The sequence below is a fragment of the Lepus europaeus genome, unplaced genomic scaffold (assembly GCF_033115175.1).
Source record: "Lepus europaeus isolate LE1 unplaced genomic scaffold, mLepTim1.pri SCAFFOLD_44, whole genome shotgun sequence".
Classification (NCBI taxonomy): Eukaryota; Metazoa; Chordata; class Mammalia; order Lagomorpha; family Leporidae; genus Lepus; species Lepus europaeus.
Window position 1 is genome coordinate 466,749 of NW_026909316.1, and position 19,088 is coordinate 485,836.

Sequence of the window (19,088 nt, forward strand, 5' to 3'; positions counted from 1 at the left end):
CCAGAAGCTGCGTCTGCTGCACTCAGCATACAGAAAACCCGCATATACCGAATACCTATGCCCAGGCTACCGAAATCTTAGAAACAGCTTCTCTCTACATTCAACATACGGAACTCCTGGATACTGGATGTCTCTGCACTTAGGTTATGGAACTCCCGTAAGCTGCATCTCTTACACGCAGCTTACTGAAAACCCGCATAGAGCGAATGCCTCATTCCAGGCTACCGAACTCCAGTAAATAGCTACTCTCTACACCAAGGATAGAGAACTCCGGTGAACTGCTTCTCTCTACATCCAGGTAGCAGAGCTCCCATAAGCGGCATCTCCTACACTCAGGATACAGAAATCCCAGTTACTGCATATGCCTCTTGCTAGGCTACAACACTCTTGGAAACAGTTTCTCTCTACACCCCTATACAGAACGCTGGTAAACTGTGTCTCACTACATTCAAGATACAGAACTCACATAAGCTGCGTCTGCCACACGCAGCATACAGAAAACCCGCATATAGCGAATACCTGCTCATAGGCTCCAGAACTCTTGGAAACAGCTTCTCCCTACAACCTGATACACAACTTGGGTAAACTGTGTCTCTCTAATTCTAGGTTGCAGATCTCCCAGAAGCTGCGTCTGCTGCACTCAGCATACAGAAAACCCGCATATACCGAATACCTATGCCCAGGCTACCGAAATCTTAGAAACAGCTTCTCTCTACATTCAACATACGGAACTCCTGGATACTGGATGTCTCTGCACTTAGGTTATGGAACTCCCGTAAGCTGCATCTCTTACACGCAGCTTACTGAAAACCCGCATAGAGCGAATGCCTCATTCCAGGCTACCGAACTCCAGTAAATAGCTGCTCTCTACACCAAGGATAGAGAACTCCAGTGAACTGCTTCTCTCTACATCCCGGTAGCAGAGCTCCCATAAGCGGCATCTCCTACACTCAGGATACAGCAATCCCAATTACTGCATATGCCTCTTGCTATGCTCCAGAACTCTTGGAAACAATTTCTCTCTACACGCATATACAGAACTCTGGTAAACAGTGTCTCACGACATGCACGAGACACTACGCCCATAAGCTGCGTGTGCTACACTCAGCATACAGAAAACCCGCATATAGCGAAACCTGCTCATAGGCTACAGAATGCTTGGAAACAGCTTCTCCCTACACTCTGATACAGAACTTCGGTAAACTGTGTCTCTCTAATTCTAGGTTACAGATCTCCCAGAAGCTGCGTCGGCTACACTCAGGCAACAGGAATCCCATATACAGCGTATGCCTGCTCTCAGACTACAGAACTCTTGGAAACAGCTTCTCTCTACATTCAACATACAGAACTACTGGAAACTGCATCTCTCTACACTTAGATTACAGAACTCCCGAAAGCTGCATCTGCTACACTCAGCATCCAGAATACCCACACATAGCGAATGCCTAATTCCAGGATACGCAACTCCTGTAAACAGCTCCTCTCTACACCAAGGATAGCGAACTCCGGTAAACTGCTTCTCTCTACATCCAGGTAGCAGAGCTCCCATAAGCGGCATCTCCTACACTCAGGATACAGAAATCCCAATTACTGCATATGCCTCTTGCTAGGCTCCAGAACTCTTGGAAACAGTTTCTCTCTACACCCCTATACAGAACTCTGGTAAACAGTGTCTCACGACATGCACGAGACACAACGCCCATAAGCTGCGTGTGCTACACTCAGCATACAGAAAACCCGCGTATAGCGAATACCTGCTCATAGGCTACAGAACTCTTGGAAACAGCTTCTCCCTACACCAAGGATAGAGAACTCTTGGAAACTGCTTCTCTTTCCAGCCAGGTTACTGAGCTCCTGTAAGCTGCATCTGCTACACTTAGGATACAGAAATCCCATACATTGCCTATGCCTATTGCCAGGCTCCAGAACTCTTGGAAACAGCTTCTCCCTACAACCTGATACACAACTTGGGTAAACTGTGTCTCTCTAATTCTAGGTTGCAGATCTCCCAGAAGCTGCGTCTGCTGCACTCAGCATACAGAAAACCCGCATATACCGAATACCTATGCCCAGGCTACCGAAATCTTAGAAACAGCTTCTCTCTACATTCAACATACGGAACTCCTGGATACTGGATGTCTCTGCACTTAGGTTATGGAACTCCCGTAAGCTGCATCTCTTACACGCAGCTTACTGAAAACCCGCATAGAGCGAATGCCTCATTCCAGGCTACCGAACTCCAGTAAATAGCTACTCTCTACACCAAGGATAGAGAACTCCGGTAAACTGCTTCTCTCTACATCCAGGTAGCAGAGCTCCCATAAGCGGCATCTCCTACACTCAGGATACAGAGCACCCAGTTACTGCATATGCCTCTTGCTAGGCTACAACACTCTTGGAAACAGTTTCTCTCTACACCCCTATACAGAACGCTGGTAAACTGTGTCTCACTACATTCAAGATACAGAACTCACATAAGCTGCGTCTGCCACACGCAGCATACAGAAAACCCGCATATAGCGAATACCTGCTCATAGGCTACAGAACTCTTGGAAACAGCTTCTCCCTACAACCTGATACACAACTTGGGTAAACTGTGTCTCTCTAATTCTAGGTTGCAGATCTCCCAGAAGCTGCGTCTGCTGCACTCAGCATACAGAAAACCCGCATATACCGAATACCTATGCCCAAGCTACCGAAATCTTAGAAACAGCTTCTCTCTACATTCAACATACGGAACTCCTGGATACTGGATGTCTCTGCACTTAGGTTATGGAACTCCCGTAAGCTGCATCTCTTACACGCAGCTTACTGAAAACCCGCATAGAGCGAATGCCTCATTCCAGGCTACCGAACTCCAGTAAATAGCTGCTCTCTACACCAAGGATAGAGAACTCCAGTGAACTGCTTCTCTCTACATCCCGGTAGCAGAGCTCCCATAAGCGGCATCTCCTACACTCAGGATACAGCAATCCCAATTACTGCATATGCCTCTTGCTATGCTCCAGAACTCTTGGAAACAATTTCTCTCTACACGCATATACAGAACTCTGGTAAACAGTGTCTCACGACATGCACGAGACACTACGCCCATAAGCTGCGTGTGCTACACTCAGCATACAGAAAACCCGCATATAGCGAAACCTGCTCATAGGCTACAGAATGCTTGGAAACAGCTTCTCCCTACACTCTGATACAGAACTTCGGTAAACTGTGTCTCTCTAATTCTAGGTTACAGATCTCCCAGAAGCTGCGTCGGCTACACTCAGGCAACAGGAATCCCATATACAGCGTATGCCTGCTCTCAGACTACAGAACTCTTGGAAACAGCTTCTCTCTGCATTCAACATACAGAACTACTGGAAACTGCATCTCTCTACACTTAGATTACAGAACTCCCGAAAGCTGCATCTGCTACACTCAGCATCCAGAATACCCACACATAGCGAATGCCTAATTCCAGGATACGCAACTCCTGTAAACAGCTCCTCTCTACACCAAGGATAGCGAACTCCGGTAAACTGCTTCTCTCTACATCCAGGTAGCAGAGCTCCCATAAGCGGCATCTCCTACACTCAGGATACAGAGCACCCAGTTACTGCATATGCCTCTTGCTAGGCTACAACACTCTTGGAAACAGTTTCTCTCTACACCCCTATACAGAACGCTGGTAAACTGTGTCTCACTACATTCAAGATACAGAACTCACATAAGCTGCGTCTGCCACACGCAGCATACAGAAAACCCGCATATAGCGAATACCTGCTCATAGGCTACAGAACTCTTGGAAACAGCTTCTCCCTACAACCTGATACACAACTTGGGTAAACTGTGTCTCTCTAATTCTAGGTTGCAGATCTCCCAGAAGCTGCGTCTGCTGCACTCAGCATACAGAAAACCCGCATATACCGAATACCTATGCCCAAGCTACCGAAATCTTAGAAACAGCTTCTCTCTACATTCAACATACGGAACTCCTGGATACTGGATGTCTCTGCACTTAGGTTATGGAACTCCCGTAAGCTGCATCTCTTACACGCAGCTTACTGAAAACCCGCATAGAGCGAATGCCTCATTCCAGGCTACCGAACTCCAGTAAATAGCTGCTCTCTACACCAAGGATAGAGAACTCCAGTGAACTGCTTCTCTCTACATCCCGGTAGCAGAGCTCCCATAAGCGGCATCTCCTACACTCAGGATACAGCAATCCCAATTACTGCATATGCCTCTTGCTATGCTCCAGAACTCTTGGAAACAATTTCTCTCTACACGCATATACAGAACTCTGGTAAACAGTGTCTCACGACATGCACGAGACACTACGCCCATAAGCTGCGTGTGCTACACTCAGCATACAGAAAACCCGCATATAGCGAAACCTGCTCATAGGCTACAGAATGCTTGGAAACAGCTTCTCCCTACACTCTGATACAGAACTTCGGTAAACTGTGTCTCTCTAATTCTAGGTTACAGATCTCCCAGAAGCTGCGTCGGCTACACTCAGGCAACAGGAATCCCATATACAGCGTATGCCTGCTCTCAGACTACAGAACTCTTGGAAACAGCTTCTCTCTGCATTCAACATACAGAACTACTGGAAACTGCATCTCTCTACACTTAGATTACAGAACTCCCGAAAGCTGCATCTGCTACACTCAGCATCCAGAATACCCACACATAGCGAATGCCTAATTCCAGGATACGCAACTCCTGTAAACAGCTCCTCTCTACACCAAGGATAGCGAACTCCGGTAAACTGCTTCTCTCTACATCCAGGTAGCAGAGCTCCCATAAGCGGCATCTCCTACACTCAGGATACAGAAATCCCAATTACTGCATATGCCTCTTGCTAGGCTCCAGAACTCTTGGAAACAGTTTCTCTCTACACCCCTATACAGAACTCTGGTAAACAGTGTCTCACGACATGCACGAGACACAACGCCCATAAGCTGCGTGTGCTACACTCAGCATACAGAAAACCCGCGTATAGCGAATACCTGCTCATAGGCTACAGAACTCTTGGAAACAGCTTCTCCCTACACCAAGGATAGAGAACTCTTGGAAACTGCTTCTCTTTCCAGCCAGGTTACTGAGCTCCTGTAAGCTGCATCTGCTACACTTAGGATACAGAAATCCCATACATTGCCTATGCCTATTGCCAGGCTCCAGAACTCTTGGAAACAGCTTCTCCCTACAACCTGATACACAACTTGGGTAAACTGTGTCTCTCTAATTCTAGGTTGCAGATCTCCCAGAAGCTGCGTCTGCTGCACTCAGCATACAGAAAACCCACATATACCGAATACCTATGCCCAGGCTACCGAAATCTTAGAAACAGCTTCTCTCTACATTCAACATACGGAACTCCTGGATACTGGATGTCTCTGCACTTAGGTTATGGAACTCCCGTAAGCTGCATCTCTTACACGCAGCTTACTGAAAACCCGCATAGAGCGAATGCCTCATTCCAGGCTACCGAACTCCAGTAAATAGCTGCTCTCTACACCAAGGATAGAGAACTCCGGTGAACTGCTTCTCTCTACATCCAGGTAGCAGAGCTCCCATAAGCGGCATCTCCTACACTCAGGATACAGAACACCCAGTTACTGCATATGCCTCTTGCTAGGCTACAACACTCTTGGAAACAGTTTCTCTCTACACCCCTATACAGAACTCTGGTAAACTGTGTCTCACTACATTCAAGATACAGAACTCACATAAGCTGCGTCTGCCACACGCAGCATACAGAAAACCCGCATATAGCGAATACCTGCTCATAGGCTACAGAACTCTTGGAAACAGCTTCTCCCTACAACCTGATACACAACTTGGGTAAACTGTGTCTCTCTAATTCTAGGTTGCAGATCTCCCAGAAGCTGCGTCTGCTGCACTCAGCATACAGAAAACCCGCATATACCGAATACCTATGCCCAGGCTACCGAAATCTTAGAAACAGCTTCTCTCTACATTCAACATACGGAACTCCTGGATACTGGATGTCTCTGCACTTAGGTTATGGAACTCCCGTAAGCTGCATCTCTTACACGCAGCTTACTGAAAACCCGCATAGAGCGAATGCCTCATTCCAGGCTACCGAACTCCAGTAAATAGCTACTCTCTACACCAAGGATAGAGAACTCCGGTGAACTGCTTCTCTCTACATCCAGGTAGCAGAGCTCCCATAAGCGGCATCTCCTACACTCAGGATACAGAAATCCCAGTTACTGCATATGCCTCTTGCTAGGCTACAACACTCTTGGAAACAGTTTCTCTCTACACCCCTATACAGAACGCTGGTAAACTGTGTCTCACTACATTCAAGATACAGAACTCACATAAGCTGCGTCTGCCACACGCAGCATACAGAAAACCCGCATATAGCGAATACCTGCTCATAGGCTCCAGAACTCTTGGAAACAGCTTCTCCCTACAACCTGATACACAACTTGGGTAAACTGTGTCTCTCTAATTCTAGGTTGCAGATCTCCCAGAAGCTGCATCTGCTGCACTCAGCATACAGAAAACCCGCATATACCGAATACCTATGCCCAGGCTACCGAAATCTTAGAAACAGCTTCTCTCTACATTCAACATACGGAACTCCTGGATACTGGATGTCTCTGCACTTAGGTTATGGAACTCCCGTAAGCTGCATCTCTTACACGCAGCTTACTGAAAACCCGCATAGAGCGAATGCCTCATTCCAGGCTACCGAACTCCAGTAAATAGCTGCTCTCTACACCAAGGATAGAGAACTCCAGTGAACTGCTTCTCTCTACATCCAGGTAGCAGAGCTCCCATAAGCGGCATCTCCTACACTCAGGATACAGCAATCCCAATTACTGCATATGCCTCTTGCTATGCTCCAGAACTCTTGGAAACAATTTCTCTCTACACGCATATACAGAACTCTGGTAAACAGTGTCTCACGACATGCACGAGACACTACGCCCATAAGCTGCGTGTGCTACACTCAGCATACAGAAAACCCGCATATAGCGAAACCTGCTCATAGGCTACAGAATGCTTGGAAACAGCTTCTCCCTACACTCTGATACAGAACTTCGGTAAACTGTGTCTCTCTAATTCTAGGTTACAGATCTCCCAGAAGCTGCGTCGGCTACACTCAGGCAACAGGAATCCCATATACAGCGTATGCCTGCTCTCAGACTACAGAACTCTTGGAAACAGCTTCTCTCTGCATTCAACATACAGAACTACTGGAAACTGCATCTCTCTACACTTAGATTACAGAACTCCCGAAAGCTGCATCTGCTACACTCAGCATCCAGAATACCCACACATAGCGAATGCCTAATTCCAGGATACGCAACTCCTGTAAACAGCTCCTCTCTACACCAAGGATAGCGAACTCCGGTAAACTGCTTCTCTCTACATCCAGGTAGCAGAGCTCCCATAAGCGGCATCTCCTACACTCAGGATACAGAAATCCCAATTACTGCATATGCCTCTTGCTAGGCTCCAGAACTCTTGGAAACAGTTTCTCTCTACACCCCTATACAGAACTCTGGTAAACAGTGTCTCACGACATGCACGAGACACAACGCCCATAAGCTGCGTGTGCTACACTCAGCATACAGAAAACCCGCGTATAGCGAATACCTGCTCATAGGCTACAGAACTCTTGGAAACAGCTTCTCCCTACACCAAGGATAGAGAACTCTTGGAAACTGCTTCTCTTTCCAGCCAGGTTACTGAGCTCCTGTAAGCTGCATCTGCTACACTTAGGATACAGAAATCCCATACATTGCCTATGCCTATTGCCAGGCTCCAGAACTCTTGGAAACAGCTTCTCCCTACAACATGATACACAACTTGGGTAAACTGTGTCTCTCTAATTCTAGGTTGCAGATCTCCCAGAAGCTGCGTCTGCTGCACTCAGCATACAGAAAACCCGCATATATCGAATACCTATGCCCAGGCTACCGAAATCTTAGAAACAGCTTCTCTCTACATTCAACATACGGAACTCCTGGATACTGGATGTCTCTGCACTTAGGTTATGGAACTCCCGTAAGCTGCATCTCTTACACGCAGCTTACTGAAAACCCGCATAGAGCGAATGCCTCATTCCAGGCTACCGAACTCCAGTAAATAGCTACTCTCTACACCAAGGATAGAGAACTCCGGTGAACTGCTTCTCTCTACATCCAGGTAGCAGAGCTCCCATAAGCGGCATCTCCTACACTCAGGATACAGAAATCCCAGTTACTGCATATGCCTCTTGCTAGGCTACAACACTCTTGGAAACAGTTTCTCTCTACACCCCTATACAGAACGCTGGTAAACTGTGTCTCACTACATTCAAGATACAGAACTCACATAAGCTGCGTCTGCCACACGCAGCATACAGAAAACCCGCATATAGCGAATACCTGCTCATAGGCTCCAGAACTCTTGGAAACAGCTTCTCCCTACAACCTGATACACAACTTGGGTAAACTGTGTCTCTCTAATTCTAGGTTGCAGATCTCCCAGAAGCTGCGTCTGCTGCACTCAGCATACAGAAAACCCGCATATACCGAATACCTATGCCCAAGCTACCGAAATCTTAGAAACAGCTTCTCTCTACATTCAACATACGGAACTCCTGGATACTGGATGTCTCTGCACTTAGGTTATGGAACTCCCGTAAGCTGCATCTCTTACACGCAGCTTACTGAAAACCCGCATAGAGCGAATGCCTCATTCCAGGCTACCGAACTCCAGTAAATAGCTGCTCTCTACACCAAGGATAGAGAACTCCAGTGAACTGCTTCTCTCTACATCCCGGTAGCAGAGCTCCCATAAGCGGCATCTCCTACACTCAGGATACAGCAATCCCAATTACTGCATATGCCTCTTGCTATGCTCCAGAACTCTTGGAAACAATTTCTCTCTACACGCATATACAGAACTCTGGTAAACAGTGTCTCACGACATGCACGAGACACTACGCCCATAAGCTGCGTGTGCTACACTCAGCATACAGAAAACCCGCATATAGCGAAACCTGCTCATAGGCTACAGAATGCTTGGAAACAGCTTCTCCCTACACTCTGATACAGAACTTCGGTAAACTGTGTCTCTCTAATTCTAGGTTACAGATCTCCCAGAAGCTGCGTCGGCTACACTCAGGCAACAGGAATCCCATATACAGCGTATGCCTGCTCTCAGACTACAGAACTCTTGGAAACAGCTTCTCTCTACATTCAACATACAGAACTACTGGAAACTGCATCTCTCTACACTTAGATTACAGAACTCCCGAAAGCTGCATCTGCTACACTCAGCATCCAGAATACCCACACATAGCGAATGCCTAATTCCAGGATACGCAACTCCTGTAAACAGCTCCTCTCTACACCAAGGATAGCGAACTCCGGTAAACTGCTTCTCTCTACATCCAGGTAGCAGAGCTCCCATAAGCGGCATCTCCTACACTCAGGATACAGAAATCCCAATTACTGCATATGCCTCTTGCTAGGCTCCAGAACTCTTGGAAACAGTTTCTCTCTACACCCCTATACAGAACTCTGGTAAACAGTGTCTCACGACATGCACGAGACACAACGCCCATAAGCTGCGTGTGCTACACTCAGCATACAGAAAACCCGCGTATAGCGAATACCTGCTCATAGGCTACAGAACTCTTGGAAACAGCTTCTCCCTACACCAAGGATAGAGAACTCTTGGAAACTGCTTCTCTTTCCAGCCAGGTTACTGAGCTCCTGTAAGCTGCATCTGCTACACTTAGGATACAGAAATCCCATACATTGCCTATGCCTATTGCCAGGCTCCAGAACTCTTGGAAACAGCTTCTCCCTACAACCTGATACACAACTTGGGTAAACTGTGTCTCTCTAATTCTAGGTTGCAGATCTCCCAGAAGCTGCGTCTGCTGCACTCAGCATACAGAAAACCCGCATATACCGAATACCTATGCCCAGGCTACCGAAATCTTAGAAACAGCTTCTCTCTACATTCAACATACGGAACTCCTGGATACTGGATGTCTCTGCACTTAGGTTATGGAACTCCCGTAAGCTGCATCTCTTACACGCAGCTTACTGAAAACCCGCATAGAGCGAATGCCTCATTCCAGGCTACCGAACTCCAGTAAATAGCTACTCTCTACACCAAGGATAGAGAACTCCGGTGAACTGCTTCTCTCTACATCCAGGTAGCAGAGCTCCCATAAGCGGCATCTCCTACACTCAGGATACAGAGCACCCAGTTACTGCATATGCCTCTTGCTAGGCTACAACACTCTTGGAAACAGTTTCTCTCTACACCCCTATACAGAACGCTGGTAAACTGTGTCTCACTACATTCAAGATACAGAACTCACATAAGCTGCGTCTGCCACACGCAGCATACAGAAAACCCGCATATAGCGAATACCTGCTCATAGGCTCCAGAACTCTTGGAAACAGCTTCTCCCTACAACCTGATACACAACTTGGGTAAACTGTGTCTCTCTAATTCTAGGTTGCAGATCTCCCAGAAGCTGCGTCTGCTGCACTCAGCATACAGAAAACCCGCATATACCGAATACCTATGCCCAAGCTACCGAAATCTTAGAAACAGCTTCTCTCTACATTCAACATACGGAACTCCTGGATACTGGATGTCTCTGCACTTAGGTTATGGAACTCCCGTAAGCTGCATCTCTTACACGCAGCTTACTGAAAACCCGCATAGAGCGAATGCCTCATTCCAGGCTACCGAACTCCAGTAAATAGCTGCTCTCTACACCAAGGATAGAGAACTCCAGTGAACTGCTTCTCTCTACATCCCGGTAGCAGAGCTCCCATAAGCGGCATCTCCTACACTCAGGATACAGCAATCCCAATTACTGCATATGCCTCTTGCTATGCTCCAGAACTCTTGGAAACAATTTCTCTCTACACGCATATACAGAACTCTGGTAAACAGTGTCTCACGACATGCACGAGACACTACGCCCATAAGCTGCGTGTGCTACACTCAGCATACAGAAAACCCGCATATAGCGAAACCTGCTCATAGGCTACAGAATGCTTGGAAACAGCTTCTCCCTACACTCTGATACAGAACTTCGGTAAACTGTGTCTCTCTAATTCTAGGTTACAGATCTCCCAGAAGCTGCGTCGGCTACACTCAGGCAACAGGAATCCCATATACAGCGTATGCCTGCTCTCAGACTACAGAACTCTTGGAAACAGCTTCTCTCTACATTCAACATACAGAACTACTGGAAACTGCATCTCTCTACACTTAGATTACAGAACTCCCGAAAGCTGCATCTGCTACACTCAGCATCCAGAATACCCACACATAGCGAATGCCTAATTCCAGGATACGCAACTCCTGTAAACAGCTCCTCTCTACACCAAGGATAGCGAACTCCGGTAAACTGCTTCTCTCTACATCCAGGTAGCAGAGCTCCCATAAGCGGCATCTCCTACACTCAGGATACAGAAATCCCAATTACTGCATATGCCTCTTGCTAGGCTCCAGAACTCTTGGAAACAGTTTCTCTCTACACCCCTATACAGAACTCTGGTAAACAGTGTCTCACGACATGCACGAGACACAACGCCCATAAGCTGCGTGTGCTACACTCAGCATACAGAAAACCCGCGTATAGCGAATACCTGCTCATAGGCTACAGAACTCTTGGAAACAGCTTCTCCCTACACCAAGGATAGAGAACTCTTGGAAACTGCTTCTCTTTCCAGCCAGGTTACTGAGCTCCTGTAAGCTGCATCTGCTACACTTAGGATACAGAAATCCCATACATTGCCTATGCCTATTGCCAGGCTCCAGAACTCTTGGAAACAGCTTCTCCCTACAACCTGATACACAACTTGGGTAAACTGTGTCTCTCTAATTCTAGGTTGCAGATCTCCCAGAAGCTGCGTCTGCTGCACTCAGCATACAGAAAACCCGCATATACCGAATACCTATGCCCAGGCTACCGAAATCTTAGAAACAGCTTCTCTCTACATTCAACATACGGAACTCCTGGATACTGGATGTCTCTGCACTTAGGTTATGGAACTCCCGTAAGCTGCATCTCTTACACGCAGCTTACTGAAAACCCGCATAGAGCGAATGCCTCATTCCAGGCTACCGAACTCCAGTAAATAGCTGCTCTCTACACCAAGGATAGAGAACTCCGGTGAACTGCTTCTCTCTACATCCAGGTAGCAGAGCTCCCATAAGCGGCATCTCCTACACTCAGGATACAGAAATCCCAGTTATTGCATATGACTCTTGCTAGGCTACAACACTCTTGGAAACAGTTTCTCTCTACACCCCTATACAGAACTCTGGTAAACTGTGTCTCACTACATTCAAGATACAGAACTCACATAAGCTGCGTCTGCCACACGCAGCATACAGAAAACCCGCATATAGCGAATACCTGCTCATAGGCTCCAGAACTCTTGGAAACAGCTTCTCCCTACAACCTGATACACAACTTGGGTAAACTGTGTCTCTCTAATTCTAGGTTGCAGATCTCCCAGAAGCTGCGTCTGCTGCACTCAGCATACAGAAAACCCGCATATACCGAATACCTATGCCCAGGCTACCGAAATCTTAGAAACAGCTTCTCTCTACATTCAACATACGGAACTCCTGGATACTGGATGTCTCTGCACTTAGGTTATGGAACTCCCGTAAGCTGCATCTCTTACACGCAGCTTACTGAAAACCCGCATAGAGCGAATGCCTCATTCCAGGCTACCGAACTCCAGTAAATAGCTACTCTCTACACCAAGGATAGAGAACTCCGGTGAACTGCTTCTCTCTACATCCAGGTAGCAGAGCTCCCATAAGCGGCATCTCCTACACTCAGGATACAGAACACCCAGTTACTGCATATGCCTCTTGCTAGGCTACAACACTCTTGGAAACAGTTTCTCTCTACACCCCTATACAGAACTCTGGTAAACTGTGTCTCACTGCATTCAAGATACAGAAGTCACATAAGCTGCGTCTGCCACACGCAGCATACAGAAAACCCGCATATAGCGAATACCTGCTCATAGGCTCCAGAACTCTTGGAAACAGCTTCTCCCTACAACCTGATACACAACTTGGGTAAACTGTGTCTCTCTAATTCTAGGTTGCAGATCTCCCAGAAGCTGCGTCTGCTGCACTCAGCATACAGAAAACCCGCATATACCGAATACCTATGCCCAGGCTACCGAAATCTTAGAAACAGCTTCTCTCTACATTCAACATACGGAACTCCTGGATACTGGATGTCTCTGCACTTAGGTTATGGAACTCCCGTAAGCTGCATCTCTTACACGCAGCTTACTGAAAACCCGCATAGAGCGAATGCCTCATTCCAGGCTACCGAACTCCAGTAAATAGCTACTCTCTACACCAAGGATAGAGAACTCCGGTGAACTGCTTCTCTCTACATCCAGGTAGCAGAGCTCCCATAAGCGGCATCTCCTACACTCAGGATACAGAACACCCAGTTACTGCATATGCCTCTTGCTAGGCTACAACACTCTTGGAAACAGTTTCTCTCTACACCCCTATACAGAACTCTGGTAAACTGTGTCTCACTACATTCAAGATACAGAACTCACATAAGCTGCGTCTGCCACACGCAGCATACAGAAAACCCGCATATAGCGAATACCTGCTCATAGGCTCCAGAACTCTTGGAAACAGCTTCTCCCTACAACCTGATACACAACTTGGGTAAACTGTGTCTCTCTAATTCTAGGTTGCAGATCTCCCAGAAGCTGCGTCTGCTGCACTCAGCATACAGAAAACCCGCATATACCGAATACCTATGCCCAGGCTACCGAAATCTTAGAAACAGCTTCTCTCTACATTCAACATACGGAACTCCTGGATACTGGATGTCTCTGCACTTAGGTTATGGAACTCCCGTAAGCTGCATCTCTTACACGCAGCTTACTGAAAACCCGCATAGAGCGAATGCCTCATTCCAGGCTACCGAACTCCAGTAAATAGCTGCTCTCTACACCAAGGATAGAGAACTCCAGTGAACTGCTTCTCTCTACATCCAGGTAGCAGAGCTCCCATAAACGGCATCTCCTACACTCAGGATACAGAAATCCCAATTACTGCATATGCCTCTTGCTATGCTCCAGAACTCTTGGAAACAATTTCTCTCTACACGCATATACAGAACTCTGGTAAACAGTGTCTCACGACATGCACGAGACACTACGCCCATAAGCTGCGTGTGCTACACTCAGCATACAGAAAACCCGCATATAGCGAAACCTGCTCATAGGCTACAGAATGCTTGGAAACAGCTTCTCCCTACACTCTGATACAGAACTTCGGTAAACTGTGTCTCTCTAATTCTAGGTTACAGATCTCCCAGAAGCTGCGTCGGCTACACTCAGGCAACAGGAATCCCATATACAGCGTATGCCTGCTCTCAGACTACAGAACTCTTGGAAACAGCTTCTCTCTGCATTCAACATACAGAACTACTGGAAACTGCATCTCTCTACACTTAGATTACAGAACTCCCAAAAGCTGCATCTGCTACACTCAGCATCCAGAATACCCACACATAGCGAATGCCTAATTCCAGGATACGCAACTCCTGTAAACAGCTCCTCTCTACACCAAGGATAGCGAACTCCGGTAAACTGCTTCTCTCTACATCCAGGTAGCAGAGCTCCCATAAGCGGCATCTCCTACACTCAGGATACAGAAATCCCAATTACTGCATATGCCTCTTGCTAGGCTCCAGAACTCTTGGAAACAGTTTCTCTCTACACCCCTATACAGAACTCTGGTAAACAGTGTCTCACGACATGCACGAGACACAACGCCCATAAGCTGCATGTGCTACACTCAGCATACAGAAAACCCGCGTATAGCGAATACCTGCTCATAGGCTACAGAACTCTTGGAAACAGCTTCTCCCTACACCAAGGATAGAGAACTCTTGGAAACTGCTTCTCTTTCCAGCCAGGTTACTGAGCTCCTGTAAGCTGCATCTGCTACACTTAGGATACAGAAATCCCATACATTGCCTATGCCTATTGCCAGGCTCCAGAACTCTTGGAAACAGCTTCTCCCTACAACCTGATACACAACTTGGGTAAACTGTGTCTCTCTAATTCTAGGTTGCAGATCTCCCAGAAGCTGCGTCTGCTGCACTCAGCATACAGAAAACCCGCATATACCGAATACCTATGCCCAGGCTACCGAAATCTTAGAAACAGCTTCTCTCTACATTCAACATACGGAACTCCTGGATACTGGATGTCTCTGCACTTAGGTTATGGAACTCCCGTAAGCTGCATCTCTTACACGCAGCTTACTGAAAACCCGCATAGAGCGAATGCCTCATTCCAGGCTACCGAACTCCAGTAAATAGCTACTCTCTACACCAAGGATAGAGAACTCCGGTGAACTGCTTCTCTCTACATCCAGGTAGCAGAGCTCCCATAAGCGGCATCTCCTACACTCAGGATACAGAACACCCAGTTACTGCATATGCCTCTTGCTAGGCTACAACACTCTTGGAAACAGTTTCTCTCTACACCCCTATACAGAACGCTGGTAAACTGTGTCTCACTACATTCAAGATACAGAACTCACATAAGCTGCGTCTGCCACACGCAGCATACAGAAAACCCGCATATAGCGAATACCTGCTCATAGGCTCCAGAACTCTTGGAAACAGCTTCTCCCTACAACCTGATACACAACTTGGGTAAACTGTGTCTCTCTAATTCTAGGTTGCAGATCTCCCAGAAGCTGCGTCTGCTGCACTCAGCATACAGAAAACCCGCATATACCGAATACCTATGCCCAGGCTACCGAAATCTTAGAAACAGCTTCTCTCTACATTCAACATACGGAACTCCTGGATACTGGATGTCTCTGCACTTAGGTTATGGAACTCCCGTAAGCTGCATCTCTTACACGCAGCTTACTGAAAACCCGCATAGAGCGAATGCCTCATTCCAGGCTACCGAACTCCAGTAAATAGCTGCTCTCTACACCAAGGATAGAGAACTCCAGTGAACTGCTTCTCTCTACATCCAGGTAGCAGAGCTCCCATAAGCGGCATCTCCTACACTCAGGATACAGCAATCCCAATTACTGCATATGCCTCTTGCTATGCTCCAGAACTCTTGGAAACAATTTCTCTCTACACGCATATACAGAACTCTGGTAAACAGTGTCTCACGACATGCACGAGACACTACGCCCATAAGCTGCGTGTGCTACACTCAGCATACAGAAAACCCGCATATAGCGAAACCTGCTCATAGGCTACAGAATGCTTGGAAACAGCTTCTCCCTACACTCTGATACAGAACTTCGGTAAACTGTGTCTCTCTAATTCTAGGTTACAGATCTCCCAGAAGCTGCGTCGGCTACACTCAGGCAACAGGAATCCCATATACAGCGTATGCCTGCTCTCAGACTACAGAACTCTTGGAAACAGCTTCTCTCTACATTCAACATACAGAACTACTGGAAACTGCATCTCTCTACACTTAGATTACAGAACTCCCGAAAGCTGCATCTGCTACACTCAGCATCCAGAATACCCACACATAGCGAATGCCTAATTCCAGGATACGCAACTCCTGTAAACAGCTCCTCTCTACACCAAGGATAGCGAACTCCGGTAAACTGCTTCTCTCTACATCCAGGTAGCAGAGCTCCCATAAGCGGCATCTCCTACACTCAGGATACAGAAATCCCAATTACTGCATATGCCTCTTGCTAGGCTCCAGAACTCTTGGAAACAGTTTCTCTCTACACCCCTATACAGAACTCTGGTAAACAGTGTCTCACGACATGCACGAGACACAACGCCCATAAGCTGCGTGTGCTACACTCAGCATACAGAAAACCCGCGTATAGCGAATACCTGCTCATAGGCTACAGAACTCTTGGAAACAGCTTCTCCCTACACCAAGGATAGAGAACTCTTGGAAACTGCTTCTCTTTCCAGCCAGGTTACTGAGCTCCTGTAAGCTGCATCTGCTACACTTAGGATACAGAAATCCCATACATTGCCTATGCCTATTGCCAGGCTCCAGAACTCTTGGAAACAGCTTCTCCCTACAACCTGATACACAACTTGGGTAAACTGTGTCTCTCTAATTCTAGGTTGCAGATCTCCCAGAAGCTGCGTCTGCTGCACTCAGCATACAGAAAACCCGCATATACCGAATACCTATGCCCAGGCTACCGAAATCTTAGAAACAGCTTCTCTCTACATTCAACATACGGAACTCCTGGATACTGGATGTCTCTGCACTTAGGTTATGGAACTCCCGTAAGCTGCATCTCTTACACGCAGCTTACTGAAAACCCGCATAGAGCGAATGCCTCATTCCAGGCTACCGAACTCCAGTAAATAGCTGCTCTCTACACCAAGGATAGAGAACTCCGGTGAACTGCTTCTCTCTACATCCAGGTAGCAGAGCTCCCATAAGCGGCATCTCCTACACTCAGGATACAGAACACCCAGTTACTGCATATGCCTCTTGCTAGGCTACAACACTCTTGGAAACAGTTTCTCTCTACACCCCTATACAGAACTCTGGTAAACTGTGTCTCACTACATTCAAGATACAGAACTCACATAAGCTGCGTCTGCCACACGCAGCATACAGAAAACCCGCATATAGCGAATACCTGCTCATAGGCTCCAGAACTCTTGGAAACAGCTTCTCCCTACAACCTGATACACAACTTGGGTAAACTGTGTCTCTCTAATTCTAGGTTGCAGATCTCCCAGAAGCTGCGTCTGCTGCACTCAGCATACAGAAAACCCGCATATACCGAATACCTATGCCCAGGCTACCGAAATCTTAGAAACAGCTTCTCTCTACATTCAACATACGGAACTCCTGGATACTGGATGTCTCTGCACTTAGGTTATGGAACTCCCGTAAGCTGCATCTCTTACACGCAGCTTACTGAAAACCCGCATAGAGCGAATGCCTCATTCCAGGCTACCGAACTCCAGTAAATAGCTGCTCTCTACACCAAGGATAGAGAACTCCAGTGAACTGCTTCTCTCTACATCCAGGTAGCAGAGCTCCCATAAACGGCATCTCCTACACTCAGGATACAGCAATCCCAATTACTGCATATGCCTCTTGCTATGCTCCAGAACTCTTGGAAACAATTTCTCTCTACACGCATATACAGAACTCTGGTAAACAGTGTCTCACGACATGCACGAGACACTACGCCCATAAGCTGCGTGTGCTACACTCAGCATACAGAAAACCCGCATATAGCGAAACCTGCTCATAGGCTACAGAATGCTTGGAAACAGCTTCTCCCTACACTCTGATACAGAACTTCGGTAAACTGTGTCTCTCTAATTCTAGGTTACAGATCTCCCAGAAGCTGCGTCGGCTACACTCAGGCAACAGGAATCCCATATACAGCGTATGCCTGCTCTCAGACTACAGAACTCTTGGAAACAGCTTCTCTCTGCATTCAACATACAGAACTACTGGAAACTGCATCTCTCTACACTTAGATTACAGAACTCCCAAAAGCTGCATCTGCTACACTCAGCATCCAGAATACCCACACATAGCGAATGCCTAATTCCAGGATACGCAACTCCTGTAAACAGCTCCTCTCTACACCAAGGATAGCGAACTCCGGTAAACTGCTTCTCTCTACATCCAGGTAGCAGAGCTCCCATAAGCGGCATCTCCTACACTCAGGATACAGAAATCCCAATTACTGCATATGCCTCTTGCTAGGCTCCAGAACTCTTGGAAACAGTTTCTCTCTACACCCCTATACAGAACTCTGGTAAACAGTGTCTCACGACATGCACGAGACACAACGCCCATAAGCTGCATGTGCTACACTCAGCATACAGAAAACCCGCGTATAGCGAATACCTGCTCATAGGCTACAGAACTCTTGGAAACAGCTTCTCCCTACACCAAGGATAGAGAACTCTTGGAAACTGCTTCTCTTTCCAGCCAGGTTACTGAGCTCCTGTAAGCTGCATCTGCTACACTTAGGATACAGAAATCCCATACATTGCCTATGCCTATTGCCAGGCTCCAGAACTCTTGGAAACAGCT